At 45.0% G+C, this 20,887-nt stretch overlaps 1 protein-coding gene across 1 annotated transcript in view; it reads right to left on the reverse strand.

Annotated features, from left to right (window-relative positions):
* LYZL6 (lysozyme like 6) overlaps positions 1-20,887 on the reverse strand; it is a 28,314-nt gene that overhangs the window by 5,513 nt on the left and 1,914 nt on the right. Inside the window, exons 2-5 of the mRNA XM_071210720.1 lie at positions 19,207-19,618; positions 2,848-2,982; positions 2,239-2,363; positions 1,921-2,000 (exon numbers count right to left, since the gene is read on the reverse strand). The gene's annotated coding sequence lies outside the window, so the exon portion shown is untranslated. The remainder of the gene's footprint in view (positions 1-1,920; positions 2,001-2,238; positions 2,364-2,847; positions 2,983-19,206; positions 19,619-20,887) is intronic.

Here is a 20,887-nt window from a genome sequence, read left to right on the forward strand (position 1 = left end):
TATGGCTAAATAATATTTCATTGTGTGGATATTCCACATTTTATTTATCCATTTAGCAGTTGATATTTGGGTTACCTCCATCTTTTGGTATTATGAATAGTGCTGCTATGAATATTCATGGAAAAGTTTTTGTGTGGACATATATTTTAAGTTCTTTTGGGTATTTGCCTATGAGTGCAGTTGCTGGGTCACTGGTAATCATGTTTAACCTCTTGAAGAACTGCCAGACTCTTAAAATGCCTGAGCCATTTTATATTCCGACTAGCCATGTATGAGGGCTCCAACTTCTCCACATCCTTGCCAACACTTACCTGTCTTTTGATTACACGCTAGTGTAAGCGAAGTGGCATCTCATTGTGGTTTTGATTTGCATCTCCCTTAAAGCTAATATCTGATGTTGATAATCCTTTCATGTGCTTCTTGGCCATTCACATATCCTCTTTAAAGAAATGTCTGTTTAGACCCTTTGTCCATTTTTATTTGGGTTGTCTTTATTATTGAGTTGTAATAGTTCTTTATATATTCTAGATACAAGTCCCTATCAATTATATGATTTGCAAAAATTTTCTCCTCTTCTGTGAACTATTCACTTTTAAAAAATTATTTTAAATAAATTGCAAATTTCCCTTTATTGATGATGTCCTTTGAAACACAAAAGTTCTAAATTTCAATGATGTTCAATTTATTTTTCCTTTTGTTGCTTGTGCTTTTGCTGTTATATCTAAGAAAACCATTGTCTAATGGTTTCCAAGGTAATCTGGGTTAATGTGACCATCAAAATAAATGACAGTAACAAATTATAATCCATTGAATAAATAGGAATCATGAATCCATAATAATAAATAGATAAATAGATGCATAATAGGGTGAAGGGAGGGCCTTTCCTGACAATAAAATGCTGACTAATAAATGCAGACAGTCTTGGGGTTGAAAAAAAAATCACTATTTTGCAGCCATCATAATAGAGATAGGTTTGAGCAAGAATTATTAGTGGATGCTAAATCTGAGATAATAGGAAGCTTGATGAGGAACTGGATATGTACATGGTCTTTATTTTTAATTTTTATTGTGGGTACACACATACAACACAAAATTTCCTATTGTAATCACTTTCAAGCACACAATCAGTGGTGTTAATTACATTCACAATGTTGTGCTCCCATCACCACCACTCACTAACAAAACTTTTTTATCACCCCAAACAGAAATTCCACAATTAAACATTACCTCCCCATTCATCACCCCCACCCTTGTATATACTTGGTCTTAAAGTATCTTTCCACAGATTGCTTATTCGTTGCCCTGGGGCAAAACAATTGCTGTACAGGAGAGAAAGCAGACAGCACTTTGACTTTGTGGTCAAAATTAACATTACAGTTAAGGAAAGAAGGACATTGTATGCCTCCAAACGCGATGCCCTGAGGAGGACATAGTATCACTTTCGTGGTGTTGGCTAGGGATGTGTAATCTATTTATAACCCTGAGGAAACATCAATCAAGGCTAAGTGAAAGGAAAATTGATCAAATAACTCGCTTGTATTTTTCAAAACTGTCAATGCCATGAAAACAAGAGTGGGTATGCCTCTGCATGTACTCGTGTGTGTGTATCCCCTTGAATGGGGTGTATGGTGTATGTTGTTGAGGGCAGAGGCCTATCTCCTTCATCCACCAGCGTCAGGTGTCAGGCCAGCTTCTGCTTGGGCAAGATGGCGACCCCGGGTGGCCGTGTCTCCACACGGATCTTCTCACTACTCCACCCCAGCCTGAGCTCAGGGCCTTTCTTTCTCTTCTCTCCCTCCCTTGGGATTGCCAGATTTAACAAATAAAATTATGCCCAGTTAAATTAGAGGTTCAGATAAACAACAAATAATTTTTTAGTATAAGTTATGTCCCATGCAAGCAAGCCTACCCCATCCGGACCTGGCAGGTTCCCTCTGAGTGTCACTGAGGCTCGGGAAGGAGAGCGCTTCATCTCTGTCCATAGGCCCCTCTTGAGTTCCCTTGGGGAAGACAGACCAAAGCAGTGGTTCCAGCAGGTGCATTCCCACCTCCCCTCCCGAAGCTTACCTCTCTCCCTCCCTCTCTGACGCTAGGTCCCAGTCAGCCCAGGGCTTTCTGTGAGGATCTGTAGAACAAGGCCGTTAGGGGCAGGAGCTGCCTCTTCCTCATGAACTACACCTGAGCCCCGCCCAGCTCATAGTTCCCCATGTTCTAAGGAAGGTGGAAGTGCTGGCCTACCCCAGGCTTCTGGAACTCCGCTCTCTGTGATGTCATCACTTCCCGGGAAATACGCTGGCTTAAACCATGCAAACTGGGCCAGCCTTGAGGGCTGTCCAAACTTCCACCGGAAATGGCAGGTGGACCTGGAAGGATAGAGAAAACTGTGATGAAGACCACTGGGTGGACTGGAGGGAGTGCAGCTGTTCTGTCTGCCCACCTCCCTTTCTTGTTGAGAACTGTACCACTTTTGGGAAAACTCCTTCCTCCCACCCCATACTCCCACCCTGGGGTCCTAGTGGGCTGCTAGCCACAGTGCCCTGTCCCCCGAGTGACAGGGTGTCTGTGTGTCCTCCCTCAGTACATTTTGATTTAGAACTAAGTGGAGTAGCTCAGCTTCTGAGGAGAAGCCTGTGGGTGTGGCGCCAGAGGCTGAAGGTTTTCAGTGTGAGGATACAGCCTGTCTGAGAGGATGAGAGGCTCCATGAAGAGGGAACAGAGTCCAGGCAGGATTCCAAACCCAGAGTCTACCCTTTCTGGGACCCAAATACACCCCTGCCATTTCCTGCCATTCTGCGATTCAATGAATCTTCTTGCATAAAAAGTTTAAGTTGGGTTTCTGTCACTTACAGCCCAGAGTCCTGCCTGCGACAGTCAGCCTCAGGTTAACCATCCCTGGAACGCGTGACCTGACGACCTGTCACTTCCCTAGGAAGGCCACAACATCTCAGCATCGGCACCAGGAAGTCTGGGAGAAATTTCCACCTGTGGCAAAGAGGAGGCAAGAGAGAGAACGTTTTGTTACCAACAGTTCCTCTGCCCTCTGGAACAGGATGGTAGGGTCTGATAGAAAGAAAGGATGGAGGCTGTTCCAGTGGGCAGCTGGGTGTTGGAGCCAAACAGACCCGGGTGCAAAGCCAGGCCCTGCCTGCCCATGGTGCGATATCCCACAGCAGGGCTGCTTGTCCTGTTTGATGTTCTGGTTTATGACACTTCAGTCTGACTGCATGCAGAGCTGTTGCATTTGCTGTAATTTTGAGTTAAGTGCAACTGTCTGACTACCTCATAGCACATTTCAGCGTGATCATGCCTGAGCGTTTTACATAGGCCTACATGCTTGGCTTCTTTTAGTTACTCTTACATATTATAGTTAGGGCATTACATTGGTTTTTAAAATTACTATCACTCAGAACAGATAAACTGTGATACGTTCATACAATGGAATACTACTCAGCAATAAAAAGGAATGACCAAAATAGGAGAAGGGAGGATTAGATGGGAATTCTTTGTACTGTCTGCTCAATTTTTCCGTAAACCTAAAACTGCTCCAAAAAACTGTCTATTAAAAAAAAGAAAAAAGCAATGATCAATTGGAACTCACAACAATATGGACAGAACAGCTTTGCTGAGTGAAAGCAGTTGGACTGAAAAGGAAGTATATACTATATGATTCCATTTATAGAAAACTCTAGAAAATATAAACTATAATGATAGAAAGCAGACCAGAAGTTACCTGGGGATAAGGGAGTAGGAAGGGTGGGGGAGAGGGATTACAAAGGGGCACAAGGAAACATTAGAAGGTGATGGATATATTCACAATCTTGATTGTGATTGTTTCACGTGTATGCACATACATCAAACTAATCCATTGTACACTATAAATATGTGCAGTTTATTGTATGTTGATTATACTTCAATAAATATGTTTGAAAATATTTAAAAATTACTATTGTTCCACAAAATATCTTTATTAAAAGGGGGTGGTGGGTCTGGCATGGTTGAGAACCCCAGCATCTCGTAGATTCTGAAGTGGGAAAAAACTCCTTCCCAGTCCCCCTCTTCAGTCCAGCCCACTGGTCAATTTATCCAATAAGCCACTAGAGGCCAGCAGTGACCCATCTTAAGTAGAAAGTACAGGAAACGCATCAACACTTAGAATTACCTCCTCTGCTCACTAGCCTAAAATCCTCATTATACTCAGTGGTAGACCTGGGATTTGGGCCGTGGTTTCTTTAGCTTCTGATCCCACCTTGTTAGTTCCTCCACACCAAGAGACCTTGCTGTGTTTGCATGTCTTTTAAAAAGGTGTCTTGACAAGATGGTGGCGGAGTAAGGACCTCCGAGAGTCAGCTCCTGCTACAGGGCAGTTAGCAAACACCCAGAGCTCTCTGGAGCTAGCTGAAGCACCTGTTTGGGGCTTTCAGGTGGCCAGAAGGGCATCCTGCAACATTCTTGAAGGAATGGAAGAAGGAGCTGCCCATCTACAGAGAAGACTCCTAAGTAGAGCTCTCCACGCCCCGTAGGCTGGTCCCCATCCTCCACTGGAGGCACAAGTTGCCTCAGGAGCTGTTCTGCGCCTGGAATTGAAAGCTCCACTTCCCAAAATGGGGGAGGAAGAGACAATTGGGCACCAACTTCAGCTACTGATGAGTAAAATTCAGTGGGATAAAGTGTAATCCTGAGAACAGCTAAAGTTTGAGCCCGTCCAAGTCAGAAAGAGGCCAGGGAGCTGCCATTTTAACTCCGCCCTGGCACGAGGGGAAGTGGGGTGGACTGAAAATCCCAGTGCTGGTGGGGACTGGCTTCTTTCCATCCAGGTCAGATGGCAGGTCTAGCCTAAGCCCCAGTGCCACCTCTGACAGGGAGGAAGCTGCAGGGACCTGCACCAGCCTCTCTGGGAAATTGCCGACCAAGCCACGGAGGCCAGTGATTGTCCTACTCTGGTGGTGCAAGCTGACCCAGGAGCTGTTCTGTGACTGGAATTGGAAGTTCCATTTCCCAAAAACAGGGGAGGAAGAGACAGTTGGCTGCCGATTTTAACTACTAATTGGTAGACTCAGACGGCTAAGGAGTAATCCTAGGAACAGCTGGTGTGTGAATTTGTCCAAGTCGGAAAAAGGCCGGTGGCTGCCATTTTGACTCCACCCCCAGCCTGAGGGGAAGCCGGCCTGACCAAATATCACAGTGTCGGTCAGAACCGGTTTCTTTCACCTGGATCAGCCTGCAGCCCTAGCCTAGGCTTCGGTCTCACCTCTGGCAGGAAGGAGGCTGGCTAGCTCAGCACCAGTCTATCCAGGTAACTGAGGGTACCTTTGGCTGGCACAAACAGAATAATTAAAAGTTTACTGGGGCAACTGCGGTCATCTTGGACCTGCACTGCATAGATTACTGCCCACACCTGCAGCTCCATCCATGCCTCAGGCAGGGGAGAAAGGGGTTTGAAGCTTCATCAGTTTCTCTGGGCAACTACAGTCTAGGCCTACACAACTTGGATTATTCCACATAACTGTGACTCTATCCCTACCTATGGGAAAGGAAAAAGTTGGGAGAAGCTTCATCTGTCCCTGGGACAATGAGGACCACTTGAACCTCCACAGTTTATAGCACCAATTACACCCTTGGCTCCTACTGCACAACCAGCAAGGGAGAAAGCACAGGAAGTCCTAAACTAAAGAGAAAAACTGCACCCAGAATAAATACTCTAGTAATCCGAATGCCAAAACACCAACCAAAAATTACAATCCACACCAAGAAACAGGAAGCTATGGCCCAGTTAAAGGAACAAGATAAGCCTCCAGATAATATAAAGGAGTTGAGACAACTAATCATAGATGTTCAAACAAATCTCCTTAATAAATTCAATGAGATGGCTAAAGAGATTAAGGATATTAAGAAGACACTGGATGAGCACAAAGAAGAATTTGAAAGCATGCATAGAAAAACAGCAGATCTTATGGGAATGAAAGGCACAATAAATGAAATTTAAAAAACATTGGAATCATATAATAGCATATTGGAAGAGGCAGAAGAAAGGATTGGTGAGCTTGGAAAAATGGCCTCTGAAAGTGAACATATAAAAGAACAGATGAAAAAAATAATGGAAAAAATTGAACAATGTCTCAGGGAATTAAACGACAGCCAGTGATATGCAAACATACATGTCATGGGTATCTCAGAGGAAAAGAGAAGGGAAAAGGGGCAGAAGGAATATTTAAAGAAATAATGTTAGAAAATTTTCCAGCCCTATTGAAGGACACAGATATCCATGCCCAAGAAGCACAGTGTACTCCCATCCGAAAAAATCCGAATAGACCAACTCTGAGACACATGCTAATCAGAATGTCAAATGTCAAAGACAAAGAGAATTTTGAGAACAGCAAGAGAAAAGCAATGCATAACATATAAGGGATAGCCAATAAGATTAAGTGCTGATTTCTCACCAGAAACCAAGGAGGCAAGAAGACAGTGGTCTGATATATTTAATATATTACAAAAGAAAAACTTCCAGCCAAGAATTTTATATCCAGCAAGACTGTCTTTTAAAAATGAGGGCAAGATTAGAATATTCACAGATAAACAGCAACTGAGAGAATTTCTAAACAAGAAACCAGATTTTCAGGAAATACTAAAGGGTGTGCTAGAACCCGAAAAGAAAAGACAGGAGAGAGAGGTCTGCAAGAGAGTCTAGAAATGAAGATTATATCAATAAAAGTAACCAAAAGTGTCAAAAGAGTGGTGAAAATAAAATATGATAGATAAAACTCAAGTAGTCAGGAATAAACTTAACCAACGAGGTAAAGCACTTGTATTCAGAAAACTGCAACCCAATGTTAAAAGAAATCCAAAAAGGCCTAAATAACTGGAAGAACATTCCATGCTCATGGATTGGAAGACTAAATATCATTAAGATGTCAGTTCTACTCAAATCAATATACAGATTCGATGCAACCCTGATAAAAATTCCACCAGCATTAAAAAAAATAATAATTGAAAACACAATTAGTAAATTTATTTGGAAGGGTAAGGGGTCCTGACTAGCCAGAAACATCATAAAAGGAAAAGCAAACCCCCATCTCCGGACTTTAAATTATATTATCAAGCTATAGTGGTAAAAACAGCATGGTACTGGCATAAAGACAGATACATAGACCAATGGAACCAAACTGATGGCTCAGAAACAGACCTTCACATGTATGGTCAAGTGATTTTTCTCTAGCCTGTCAAACCCGCACACCTTGGGCAGAACAGTCCATTTGGCAAAATGGTGCTGAAAGAACTGGATATCTATTGCCAAAAGAAGGAAAGAGGATCTCTATCTCATACCTTATCCAAAAATTAACTCAAAATGGATCAAAAACCTAAAAATAAAAGTAAGAACCATAAAACTTCTAGAATAAATTGTAGGAAAATATCTTCAAGACCTGGGGGTAGGTGGTAGATTCTTTTTTTTTTTTTTTAAGATTTATTTTTATTTATTTCTCTCCCCTCCCCCCCCCCAGTTGTCTGCTCTCTGTGTCCATTCACTGTGTGTTCTTCTGTGTCTGCTGACATTCTTGTCAGCAGCACCGGGAATCTGTATCTCTTTTTGTTGCGTCATCTTGATGTGTCAGCTCTCCATGTGTGCAGCACCACTCCTGGGCAGGCTGGACCTTCTTTCACATGGGGTGGCTCTCCTTATAGGGAGCACTCCTTACCCATGGGGCTCCCGTATGCGGGGGACACCCCTGCATGGCACGGCACTCCTTGCACACATCAGCACTGTGCATGGGCCAGCTTACCACACAGGTCAGGAGGCCCGGGGTTTGAACACTGGACCTCTCATGTGGTAGGCAGATGCTCTATCCATTGAGCCAAGTCCACTTTCCTGGTAGATTCTTAATGGAGTATAAGAGAAAGACTGAGATGGACTACTGATGTTTAATGTATGTAGAAGTTTTAATTATCTTTATTGTAAAAGTGTGGAAATGTATGGAATGGATGGTAAAAATAGTAATAGCTAGTTTATAAATAGGGATGTGGCTGAAAATGGTAGTCTAGGGATGTAAATGGCAATTGATAGAATGCTAGAGAATCATCTAGGAACTGAATAGCACAGTAAACCAAGAGGTGGATGAGAATTGTGGTTGATGGTACAGATGCAAAAGTGTCCTTTGTGAGCTAGAGCAAATGTATATCGTTACTGCAGGGTGTTGGGAACGCATGGGAAAAATACAACTGGAATGACCTATGGACTGTGGTTAGCAGTAATAATATAATATTCTTGCACCTATGCCAAAGAAGTACTGTGTTGATAATGGGGCAGTATGGAAAATGTGAGCCGAATGTATACTATGGATGTGGTAACAATCAGATGATATTATCTGTAACAAATGTTCCACCACAGTGTGGTGTGTTGGTAGGGGGGTGTTGCTTGGGAATTCTGCATATGTGCATGATTGTTTTCTAAGTTTACAACTTCTGTCATAAAAAAATATATTTAAAAAATAATAATAAGGTGTGTTGGGGGAAAAACACACCAAATGTAAGATAAGGAGTATAATTAGTAGTAAGATTTTGACAATATTCTTTCGTAATTTGCAACAAACATCTCATGACAACGCAAGGTGTTGGTGGGGGGTTGATGTATGAGACCCCTGTATGATGTTATGCATGTTTGCTTTGTAAGTTCACAACTTTTACTATACACTTAATTGTTTATGTATGTTCATATATAAATTACATAAAGATAATAATAATAGGGAGGGTTTAGTAGTAATATTTTGACAATGCCCTTTAATCATTAGTTAAAAAGGTTTAACAACAATGTAAGGTGTTGGTGGTAGGGTGAGTTATGAGAGTCCTGCATGATGTTATATATGTTTGTTTTGTAAGTTCACAGCTATTACTATATACTTACTGTTTATGTATGTTTGTGTGTGGGTGACATATTTCAATAAATTTTTTAAAAAGTGTGTCTTGTCTGCAGTGGAGCAGTAGCCATAGCTTGGGATCTGTTATGCTCAGGGCTTGTTTGATGGGCGGGGCTGACACGGAGCAGGTGGAGCCAGCACCAGGGAGTTGTAGTTCTCAAGGAGCAAGCCAGGCTTGGAGTACCCTCTGTGTTGGCTCTCTGCTATGTCTGGACCCCCCCCCCCCCCATTATGGAACAAGACAAAGTCCCATTATCAGGCTTAGCTAACCAGGTGAGCATGTCACTGAAAAACTGGGGCACTGGAAAAGTTCATTTTTATAAGGGAGACTGCGAAGGAGAGACGGTTTCATTGGGCATTCCCATGGGATACTGCAGTGGAGACCTCCCAATAAAAACAACTACTAACACTTACCGAGTCCCCCCAGTGTTTGAGACATGATGCTGAACACAGTGTGCAGTGAACCATTTGATCTTCACAGCACTGTTATGAAATGAACTGCAGAGAAGTTGAGTAACTCACCCAAAGTTACAGAACTAGGAGGAGGCAGAACGAAGATTTGAATCCAAGTCTGACACCAACATGCTGATTTAGCCACTGTTCTACACTGTTGACTTAAACTGAATGGTCTTGCTTGCACTTCAGAGTTAGGCTATTATTTAATTTATGTGTTTAAGTGGTTGGTAGCAGGTGATGGGAATATTAACTTAATTCTGGAAATAAAACTTCTGCCTTATCTAGTGATGATGCTTCAAGGGAATTTTAAGCACCTGTGATGGTCCGGAAGCAAGTTCTGCCCTTGTCTCTTATTTGTTGAACATTTACAATAGGCTAAGGCTGAGACATTCATAGGGATGGTATTAGAAGGGCAGGTGGGCAGAAGTCCACAAAAAGGAATCGAGAGGCAGGTGACACATAGCAACCCAGTGGCATTGTTTATTCATCTCATAGGAGTCTGTTGAAAGCAGCAGGGCCCCACCTCACCTGGAATCTTGAGCAGGTAAATAGACCAGGATGCAGGCCCAGGGAACTTGCCAGAAAGCTTAAGACATCAGAACAAGGTCAGAGCATTCTGGTGAGCAGGAAACTAATGCCCATGGTTTGTGGGTAGATGAGGTACTCCAGTTGTTTCTCTTCTGGACATCCTTTCCCTCTGAATTTTACCTGCCCACCTGGGATAGTGCCATTTGATCTTCCAGGGGAGGTGCCTCAGGGGCATGGCCCTTCCAGGTCAGGGTTCTGCAGGGACCAATAGCTCTGGGCTGCTTCTTCTTAGAATCTCATGGGCACTTGGTACAGCTGATACAGGCACAGAGGAAAAGGGTTGCATGGGTGAGGACAAAGGAATAGGAGGCCAGAGCCAGACAGACCCTCACAGACCCATTGGGTAAAATTGCTTCATTCTATAGAGAGGAAAACAGGCCTGGGGAGCAGAAGGAACTTGGTCAAGGCCACACACACAGTGGCCTGATGTTTGAGCCGGGTCTAGGACTCTACAGCCTTTAATCTATAGGTTCCTCTTTAATCTTTCCCTCTTTTTTCTCACAATTTATTATCAAGGAAGTCATATCATTTGCCCTGCAGATTGACCAGTCTGGATTTTGATGATTGCAAACGCATGACATAGTTTAACATATTTCTCTGTCCTCTGTACTTCCTGTAAATTGAGAGTTGAATCTAGAGTCTTGATCAGATTAAGATCAATGTTTTTGGCAAGACTACTTCATAGGTGGTGCTTTGTTCTTCCAGAGAAGGCACATAATGGCTAACTGGCTTCCTTTTTGTGACATTAGCAGCTGTTGATGTTCAGTGCCAAGACCCATTAAATTTCTGGGAGTTAGAAATGGTAATAATCTACTTCTCTCATTTCTTCTTCATTTATTAGCTAGAGTACTTCTGTAAAGAGACGTTCCCCTCATTTACTGTTGGGTATGTAGGGTATTTTCTCATAAATCCTGTGAGGATTCTAGTTACACTTGATTATCCCTACTTGGGAGGTGAGGACACTGAGATCAGAAGGATTGAGGGAACTGCCACCAGCAGGAGAACTGTCCAGTTGAGCCCCAGTCAACCCACAGGATCATAACATGGATGGGAAGCACCAGCCGGGGGAGGGGCAGGACTCCAGTTCTCAGGGTGGAGTAAGTCGGGACCCTCATCCTTACACTGGGAAGGATGACTGAGGCAGGAATTTGGCACAGAGATCAAGTCAGATGCCCTGTATTAGTTAGGATTATGTTGGGTTGAGAAGAACGGAAAGACCCAAAGATCATTGGCTAAAATAAGGTAGTAGTTCATTTCTCTCTCACGTTAAGATGTCCCATGGGCGTCAGTCCCAAGCCAGCAGAGCATTCCATGGTGAAAAGGAGATGGCAGAGAGAGAGAAGACCCAGGCTCCCCTGCCTCATTGCTCTGCCTTCCTCAAACTTGACTTCCACCCCATGGACCAAACTAGGGCTGAAACTCAGCCTTTTCATGCCATATTCCAGGCAGTAGGCAGGAGGGGGAGGGGAAGAGCATTCTTCTTCTCTTTAGAGAAATTCTCAGAATTGCACACACCACTTTGCTCACATTCTATTGGCCAGCACTGAGTCACATGGCCACACCTAGCTATAAGGGGGGATAGGGAATGTAGTCTTCATTTTACACAACCATGGGCCTAGCTGAAAATCCGTGAGTTTGTAATGAGGAACAAGAGAACACATCCCCCATGACTCAAATTATAGCACACAGCAGGGGTCAACAGGAAATTCACAGTTTAGGTCCAGGGTACTGGGCTGAAGTTGTTTATCTTCCTATTGCCCCAGGTCCTGGGGCTTGAGGGGCAGGATGGGGTGATATGATATGACTCCAGCTGTTGTAAGGTAGAAGCTGTAGAGCCTAGCCGCAGGGCCTGGCAGTGCTTGAGAACCTGTTACTGCAATAACAGTGGGCATTTTATAATTAAGCACTGCATTAGCCAAGGAAGGAGAAGAATCATCGGTAAGAAAGCAAGGTTTGTCTACTCATTGCTAAAGACAAGCACAGACTCAGAGGCCAACAACTGCTTGACATTGTGAAAAGCGTCTTTAAGGTGATGAGTCCAGGGTCACAGACTGCCTTTTCTCAGGAGGCAGTGATGTGACTGATGACAGCTCCCCACGTTTTCCTTTTACTTAAAAAATTATTGAATTTTTTTTTCAAAATTTTTTGTCTTTATTTTTTTAATGTTACATTCAAAAAATATGATGTCGGGGTGGCAGATTTGACCGTGGTTAGGGCGTCCGTCTACCACATGGGGGGTCCACGGTTCAAACCCCAGGCCTCCTTGACCCGTGTGGAGCTGGCCCACGCGCAGTGCTGATACGTGCAAGGAGTGCCCTGCCACGCAGGGGTGTCCCCCATGTAGCGGAGCCCCACGCGCAAGGAGTGCACCCCATAAGGAGAGCCACCCAGCGTGAAAGAAAGTGCAGCCTGCCCAAGAATGGTGCCGCACACACGAAGAGCTGACACAACAAGATGATGCAACAAAAAGAAACAGATTCCTGTGTCACTGACAGCAATAGAAGTGGACAAAGAAGACGCAGCAAATAGACACAGAGAACAGACAACCAGGGTGGGGGGAAGGGGAAATAAATAAATCTTTAAAAAAATGAGGCCCCCATATACCTCCCCACCCCCCTCACCCCACTCTTCCCCCCATAACAAGAACCTCCATCACCATGAGACATTCATTGCACTTGGTGAATACATCTCTGAGCACCGCAGCACCTCATGGTCAATGGTCCAAAAAAATTATTGAAATTTTTTGTAGGAGAACATGCATATAAAAAAGTACACAAATTATATAAACAAAGAGCTCAATGATTTTCACAAAAATGAACACACTCAGCTAGCCAGCACCCAGAACAAGAAACAGAACATTAGCAGAACCGCAGAAGCCCCCTCTTTTCCTCTTCTAGGCACTATCTACTCCCCCTCACCCCCACACAAGGGAAACTGCTGGCCCACAGCCAGTATTTTAAAAATCTTCCCAGTAATTCCAAAGCACAGTCAGTGTTGAGAATCGCTGCTTGTATAATAGTGGTTCTCAAACCTGGCTGCACATTAGATTCCACTGGCAACAGGCTGCCTTTGGAGGGGGAGGATGGAACAGCGATAGCCAGGGAGACACACAGACAGCCTGCCACTGCCCAACTGTGTGACCTTGAATGAGTGCCTTCACCTCTCCGAACTTCACCTGGGAAATGGAAATACCATCACACACCCTGCAGAGCAGAGGCCAAGAGAGAGTCTGTAAGGCCCAGGTCTAGATATATGGCAGTTATTCTTGATCTTAGCCAAAAGGCCGAGAAGCAATATGGCAGGTATTCTTACAATTTTTTTATTAAGTGTGAGCAGCCCCGGCAAGACTTAGAGCCCTCCCTTTCTTCACACAGATGGGACTCCGTCTGGAGATAGTGGATGCAGGTTGTGTTGATGAGAAGCCAGGGTCTTTCTAGGAAGGACCGGAACATTCCAGGGGCAGCAGATATTCCAAGCCAAAGCAGATGAGTGGTGGCTACCGACGAGCACAGCTGCAGCACCAGACACCAGGGGCCGGCAGCTGAGCAAGAAGGAGGCTCCTTCTCCTTCAGCAAGAGCAGCAAGAGGCTGACTGGCTGCAGGCTTTGGGTCTGACAGCTGCATAAGGGGAGGAAGCATCCTTTGTCAGTACTGCTACATGCTAGTACTGGTACTAAACAAGCCTTTACACCTGTGAGGTGGATGTGCTCAGCCCTCTTAACAGCTGAAGAACCTGAGGCTTAGAAGCTGCAGCCCTGCCTTCCCACAGAGCCCTAGTGGTCTCCACGAGGCTTGGACCAGCCTTTCTGTGGGATTGCAGTGCCAGCACACGTGGGTGCACCGTGTACACCAAGTATGCTCTGTTTGATTAGTTGCTCATCTTCTCTGTACTTTCCCCCCAAATAAAAAGCTATTGATGACTTTATCTTTTTTATCTTATTACAAAAGCAGTAGTATTATTGTAGAAAATAGAGAAAATGCAGGCAAGTGAAAAGAAAAAAGAGAAATCACTGAGTCCCACCCAACACAGATAACCACTGTTATCTCCCATATCCTCTTCATCTGTACGTATCTGTGTGTATGCTTATGTGCACATAAACCTGATCAAAAAGGAGTCATAGTGTATGTACTATTAGATAAGCTGCTTTTTTTCACTTAATAATATTTGGTGGCCATTTTTCTATGTCATGAAATAATAATCTACAACAATGGTTCTCTACCCAGGCTCCACATTAGAATCCTTGGGAAGCTTAAAAAATATCGATGCCTGGTTTCTACCTGATCTGGAGTAGGGCTGGACATTGGGATTTTTTAAAACTTCCCAGGTGATCCGCATGTGCAGCCAAGGTTGAGAGCGCTGTGGTACAGGTTGTTTTGTTTTTTTTTCCATTGAGGCATTTTATTTGTGTGTATGTATTACAGCCCTAGAAAAAGAACCCCAGCGGGAAGCAGACTTGGCCCAGTGGATAGGGTGTCCATCTATCACATGGGAGGTCTGGGGTTCAAACCCCGGGCCTCCTTGACCCGTGTGGAGCTGGCCCATGCGCAGTGCTGATGCGCGCAAGGACTGCCGTGCCACGCAGGGGTGTCCCCCGCATAGGGGAGCCCCACGTGCAAGGAGTCGCCCCATAAGGAGAGCCACTCAGTGCAAAAGCAAGTGCAGCCTGCCCAGGAATGACGCCACACACACAAAGAGCTGACGCAGCAAGATGACGTAACAAAAAAGAGACACAGATTCCCATGCTGCTGACAGCAACCCAAGCAGACAAAGAACACGCAGCAAATGGACACAGAGAACAGACAACTGGGGCGAGGGAAAGGGGAGAGAAATAAATAAAATTTTTTAAAAAATAGTAAAAAGAACCCCAGGATTTTCCCTTCTGTGTATTTTCATCTCGCTTTCTCATGGTCTGTGATGCCACGTGAGGTCATCAGCATAATACAATGAAACCAAACTAATGAGATGGGAGCAGATTGTTTGGCTATTTTTCTCCATCTTTGAGTTGCACATCAAATCTGGGACTAACTCCCCACACTTGTTTAACCTTCTTGTCAGGTTCACAACAATTTTCCCAGCTCCATGACCCTTAATGATTTCAAATTCGCCTATGTAACCTTGCTTCATCGTCACAGAAACCGAACGACACCCTTGGAGCACAGCCTAACAAGAATTTGGCAATGGCCTCTTTTCTTGGCATTGTTGATGCCCTTGCGATCATTGGCCAGGATGTTCAGGCACACCATTACAGCGGCACAGAAAGATGGCAGCAAGAGCCAGCACTGCTTCCTCATAGTGGCCTTGCGTTCCCTTTGCTGAAGGGATGCAGTATAATTTGAGCAATCCCTTTTCTTGGACATTTGGGTTGGTTCCAATTTTTTATCACAATAAATCAGCAGTTGGCAAACTTTTTCTGTCAAGGGCCAGATAGTACATACTTTAGGCTTTGCAGGCCATATGTCTCTGTTGCAACTATTTAACTCTGCTATTGTAGTGCAAAAGCAGCCACAGACAATGCATAAATGAATGAGCCTGGCTCTGTTCCCATTAAATTTTATTTGCAAAAACAGGTGGCCAGATTTGGCCTTTGGGCCACAGTGAAATGATCCTTTTTGTGAAACAATAGTTTTATACTATTTAGTTTTAGAAGTAGAGCCATTTTTCAAATGAAACTATATAGAGAACCTAAATAAACAAGAGGTAAAAGGGATATTTTGTTAGTATATATTTTATAAATTCAAATATACAACATTTCATTTTTAGGAAGTCTACTAGGGATTGTAGATGATAATTAACAGCTTTTTATCAGCCTTGGCATCTGCAACATTCACCTCAAGTTTTGCAGAACCAACAAAGCATCTCTATGGAACCTTAGTGTTTCACAAAGGACACAATTTGAAAAACATTGCTATAGGATAAATTTCTGAAAATGAAATTGCTGGGGCAAAGGCCCTGAACCTTTTAAAAGCAGTTTAGACATGTTGTCAAATTGCCCTATAGAAAGAGAGTGGAAAAATTTCTAAGATTTAAATGAGTGTGGACATCTTGTCATCCAGCTGGCCTTGAGACCCTGGCTACTGGTTCCCTTATCTCACTCCTGACAACTGGTAGAAGGTTCTCCAACATAGCTTTTAACAACAGTAGTATGATCATATGTCTCTTGATTCAAGAGCTTTGGCAAAGAGATTTATGGAATGTTATCAGTTGAATTAGTATACTTTTGTGTAAGTGACAAAAAGTCAGCTTGAGGTAGCTTAAGCTATAAAGAGGGATAATGGCTTTTGTCACCACACTATGTGATTGTCCAGGGTTCTAAGATGTTGAGATGATCTGTCTCTTTCATTTGAGCATCTGACTGTATAGGGCTTAATTCCTTCCCATGGCAAATGGGTTTTCTCCACATATCAAAGAAAGAAATAAGCCCGTGTTCTTACAGCCCTGTCATTAGACGGTATGATAGTTATGCTATTGTGTCAACTTGGCCAGGTAACTGTGCCCAGTTGTTTGGTCAAGCAAGCAATGGGCTAACTGTAATACGAGGGCATTTATGGACTTTAGTCACCACTGACTTCACTGCAGTGGTAAATCATAGATAGCTGGTTATAATTATATCAATCAGAGAGATTGCCATCAGCAATGAGTGATGCTTAACCCAATCAGTTGAATCCCTTAAAAGGGGAAGTGATTCCAGCATTGAGAGAGAATTCCCCAGCTCATCTTTGGACAGCCAACATCTCCCAGATTATCAAGAATCTTCATTGGACCTTCATCAGAGCTCCTGATTACAACCTGCCTGTGGAACCTGGACTTGTGCATCCTCATGGCTGTGTGAGAGACTCTGATAAATCTCTTACTATCAACAGATATCCCTTGTTGATTCTGTTTCTCTAGAGAACATTGACTAATACAGACAGAAAAGAGATCTCTTCTCCACCAGCTCCACTTGGAAGTTCCTGGGGGAGATTTTGGATTGGCCAATTGTACGTCATGTTTCAGTTATTTAATTGCTGTGCAACAAACTACCCCCGAATTTAGTGGCTAAAACAACAAACTTTAGCTATTTCTCATGATTCTGTGGGTTGTTTGGGCTCAGCTGCCAAGTTCTGCTAGTCTCTCATGTGATTAGGTCTGAAGTGGCTTCAATGAAATGTCTGGCACCGTGTCCAGGCTGGCTGGGAGGCTGGGGCCTTGCTCTCTCCATATGCTCTAAGTAGCTAGCTTAGGCTTCTTTACAGGGCATCTGGATCTCAAAAGTGACTCTTCCAAGAGGACAAGCCCGATGTGCCAGCATTCATCAAGACTTTACTTGTGTTACACTTGCTGTTGTGTAATCAAGTCGCACATGGCCAAGCCAGAGTGGAGATGGGAGGGACTACACAAGGGCAGGAATACCTGGAGGCATGATTCACTGGTGGTTGCCAGATAACAGTCCATCACAGGTCACATGCCCATCCTGGGCCTATCCATGGGGGTCAGGTGGAAGAAGCACAAACATCGGCCTAGACTGTGGCCTGTCTCCATCCCTTAGATTGCCTGGGGGGAGGGTAGGAGTCCGTGATTGGCAGCCTTCCCCATAACTGGCTAGAATCAGAGAAGAGTACTTCCTCAAAAGAAAGCAGATGGGGAAGCAGATTTGGCTCAACTGATAGAGCATCTGCCTACCATATGAGAGGTCCAGGGTTCAAACCCAGGGTCCCCTGACCCATGTGGTGAGCTGGCCCACATGTAGTGCTGATGTTTGCAAGAAGTGCTGTGCCATGCAGGGGTGTCCTCTGCATAGCGGAGCCCTACACACAAGGAATGCGCCCTGCAAAGAGAGATGCCCAGCACGAAAAAAGTGCAGCCTGCCCAGGACTCAGGAGTGGCACCGCACACACGGAGAGCTGCCGCAGCAAGATGACGCAACAGAAAGAGACACAGATTCCCAGTGGTGCTGACAAGAATGTAAGTGGACACACAAGAACACACAGCGAATGGACACAGAGAGCAGACAACGGGGGAGGGTGCGGGGGGGGGGGGAATAAGTTTTTTAAAAAATCTTTTTAAAAAAAAGAAAGCAGATGATATGTAGGGCAGGCAACCCAATTACTGCCCACTTCCTTGGGACAAGACGTCTTTATGATTCTGAATGCCACTTAACCAGAGCCAGGCCCTGCCTTGTGCCCCTGGGACTGTTCAAGAGGGGCAGTGTCCTGGCAGTTATCCCAAACTACTGAACGGGACACCACTTCCAGCCCTCATGGTCCCTGATGCAGGTGGCAGGAGTTGCTACAACATGTCCCACTCTTCACTGTGATAGAGTCTGAATGGCACACCTGTTCAGCAGGACCTTCACCTGGCAGAATTTGTACCCTGAATCCTGAATATGCCAGCAGAGTATGGGAATACTTTTCCAGGCTTGAGTGGGGGTCGGCGCAGCTCAACTGTTTGGGAGACAGAGTGAAGCATTCATTTCCAATGTTCTGTTGACCTCGTGGCAAGAGCTCCTCCTCAGCATCCACCACAGCACTTTCACACTGACTTGTGATGATTTTGTGTCTCTATTTGTCTCCCTTACTAGGCAGGACTGTTACCACTATTCCCCAGCACTTAGCACAGGACCCCACACACAGTGTGTGCTCAGTATCTATTCGGTGAATGGAGCCTAACTCCAGCCCTGGCTTCCACCTGCCTGCCTGCCACTGCCACGTGTGTGCCATAGGGAACCCAACCCTCTTCACCCTAGACCTTCCACTCCTCTCACATTCCCAATCCCAGCAGGAGCTGGAAATAGGGGCACCATTCCTTATGTCCAAGTGGCCTGCCTTGCTGATGGTGCTTCCTCCAGAATCCCCGACCCATCTCCATCTCCTCTTCCACTGCCTTGGTCAATTGCAGCAGCCCCCAAGCTGCTTTCTTGGTAATGTCAGTCCAGTCTTGCTTCCACATGGTTGTGAGGACGTTCATTACCCTTTCTTTTTTGAAAATATAATTTTTCTTTTGATGATCAAAATTATACATGTTCATTGTCAAATATTTGGAAAATACAGAAAAGAGGCTTAAAAAAAAATCCAGGGGAATGTAAATGCCAGACAGAGACGCACCTCCCCCGTGACTAGGATGGAGTCCCCAGCAGGCTGTGCCTGCACAAACCTCTTCAGCCCTCTCTTCCCACACTCCTCCTCCCTCTCTCCCCACCCCTGGTTCCCTGCAACAAGTCGAGGCCGCTGAGCCATTGCAGATGCTGATTGCCCTTTGCACCCTTCACATCCTACTGACCTTTTCAGACTCAGCTCTTCCCATCACTCTTCCTCCAGCAAGTGGCCAGGACAGCTGTGCCGGGACAACGGGAAGGGGACGCTGTCCCATATGGGATGCAGTCGGGCTCTTCTACTGCTTGACCGTAAAGCAGCACTGATGTACTTCTCAGCTCTCTGCAGCCTCAGATATCCTCCACAGCGTCTGAGCTGAGCAGGGAACCCCCTGACTCTTCTGAGCCCGGTCATTAGGGGTTGGCATCTTGCTACATTCCCTGACATGACGACTGGCAGTGAGGCTGGTGCACAAATGGGTAATCCAGAAGGCTCTTTCTCTTCCTTTTTCCTTCCTCCAGGCTTGTTCTTTCTCCTTGGGAAGCCAGATGCTTTGGAGTTTAATTATACGCTGCAGTTGGAAGCACAGAATGTCAACGCTGGAAAGGAAGGACCTTGTTATAAATAATAGCTACCAGCACTTACCGAGCATTTACTCTGTGCCAGGCACTGCGCCAGGCCCGTTTCCATGCATTGCCTCATTTAACCTTCCCAACAATTGTAGGAGGCAGGTGCCATCCTTACCTCTGTTTTACCCTGTTTTAATGCTACAGGGCATTTCCCAACCTGTGCAGAGTTGGGCAGGGTGGCACAAAATATTAGTTGGTGTTTAATATAAAAGCATCCCGTTGACAAATGCTGCATTCAGCATCCCCCGACCCCCTTGGGAAATTTACAATGCATACCAACACACTAAAGGCACCGAGAAGTCCCGCAGTAAAGAAGTCTGCTGCGGTCAGTGTCTCTTCCACGGCAGATCTAAGGACCACTGATCCAGAGAGCAACCTTTGGGGAATGCAGATTTTGACCCAACTCCTCATTTTAGAAATGGAGAGACAGAGGCTCAGGCAGTGCTTTAGAGGCAGACCAGGCACAGATCTTGGGCACCATGTTCTCTGCACCCCTCAGCACAGAGGTAGGCAAGCTACTGCCCACCCGCCCGTCCGGCCTGCCACCAGCTTTTGTAAATAGAGTTTTGTTGAAGGTCAAACTGATCCTGCTCCCTTGATTTACAGATGAGGCAATCTAGGCCCGGTGTGGGGTGAGGTGGGGGAGGGGTGAGGCTGGGGGTAGTTCCTGATACCTGTCTCCTTCCCCGTCGCCCTGCCCCCTTTCTGCTTCAGCCAAAACAGCCCCCTCCCCTCTCCATGCAGTTCTGCTGCTTTGGGTAAAGCTTCCTCCGCCTACTTGCCTGGGGCCTCCCTCTGCCTTTCGCCCTGTGTGGATAAACAGAGCAGGAGCCAGCCCCACAGCTTCCTGCAGGGAGCGGAGGCTGAAGAGGGCAGTCCACGTTTAATTCTGAACCAGATGCGTGTAAAACATCATTAACTTCCTCAACGCCAATTTGAAACGTGAGCTCATTTGGACAGAAACTGGGCAGAAGGCAACCTTTGCCCTCTCCAGGAAGAGTTTATCAAACCAATGAAGAGTGTAAACAGGGTCCTAGGGGGGTTGTTTGAAACCACTCCAGAAAATAAATTATGTTCAAGGGCTCTCGGGGCTCTCGGAAGTACATTGACATACAATGGTTATCTATATTTCTCTCAGGGAAGGGGGTACAGATGAACATACAAATAGCATCATCCTTATTGCTTCATTGAAGTGCTTCATGCAAAGAGCACTTTATTTACCCAGTTTGAGATGTGAAC

This window comes from Dasypus novemcinctus, chromosome 21 (assembly GCF_030445035.2).
Source record: "Dasypus novemcinctus isolate mDasNov1 chromosome 21, mDasNov1.1.hap2, whole genome shotgun sequence".
Lineage (NCBI taxonomy): Eukaryota > Metazoa > Chordata > Mammalia > Cingulata > Dasypodidae > Dasypus > Dasypus novemcinctus.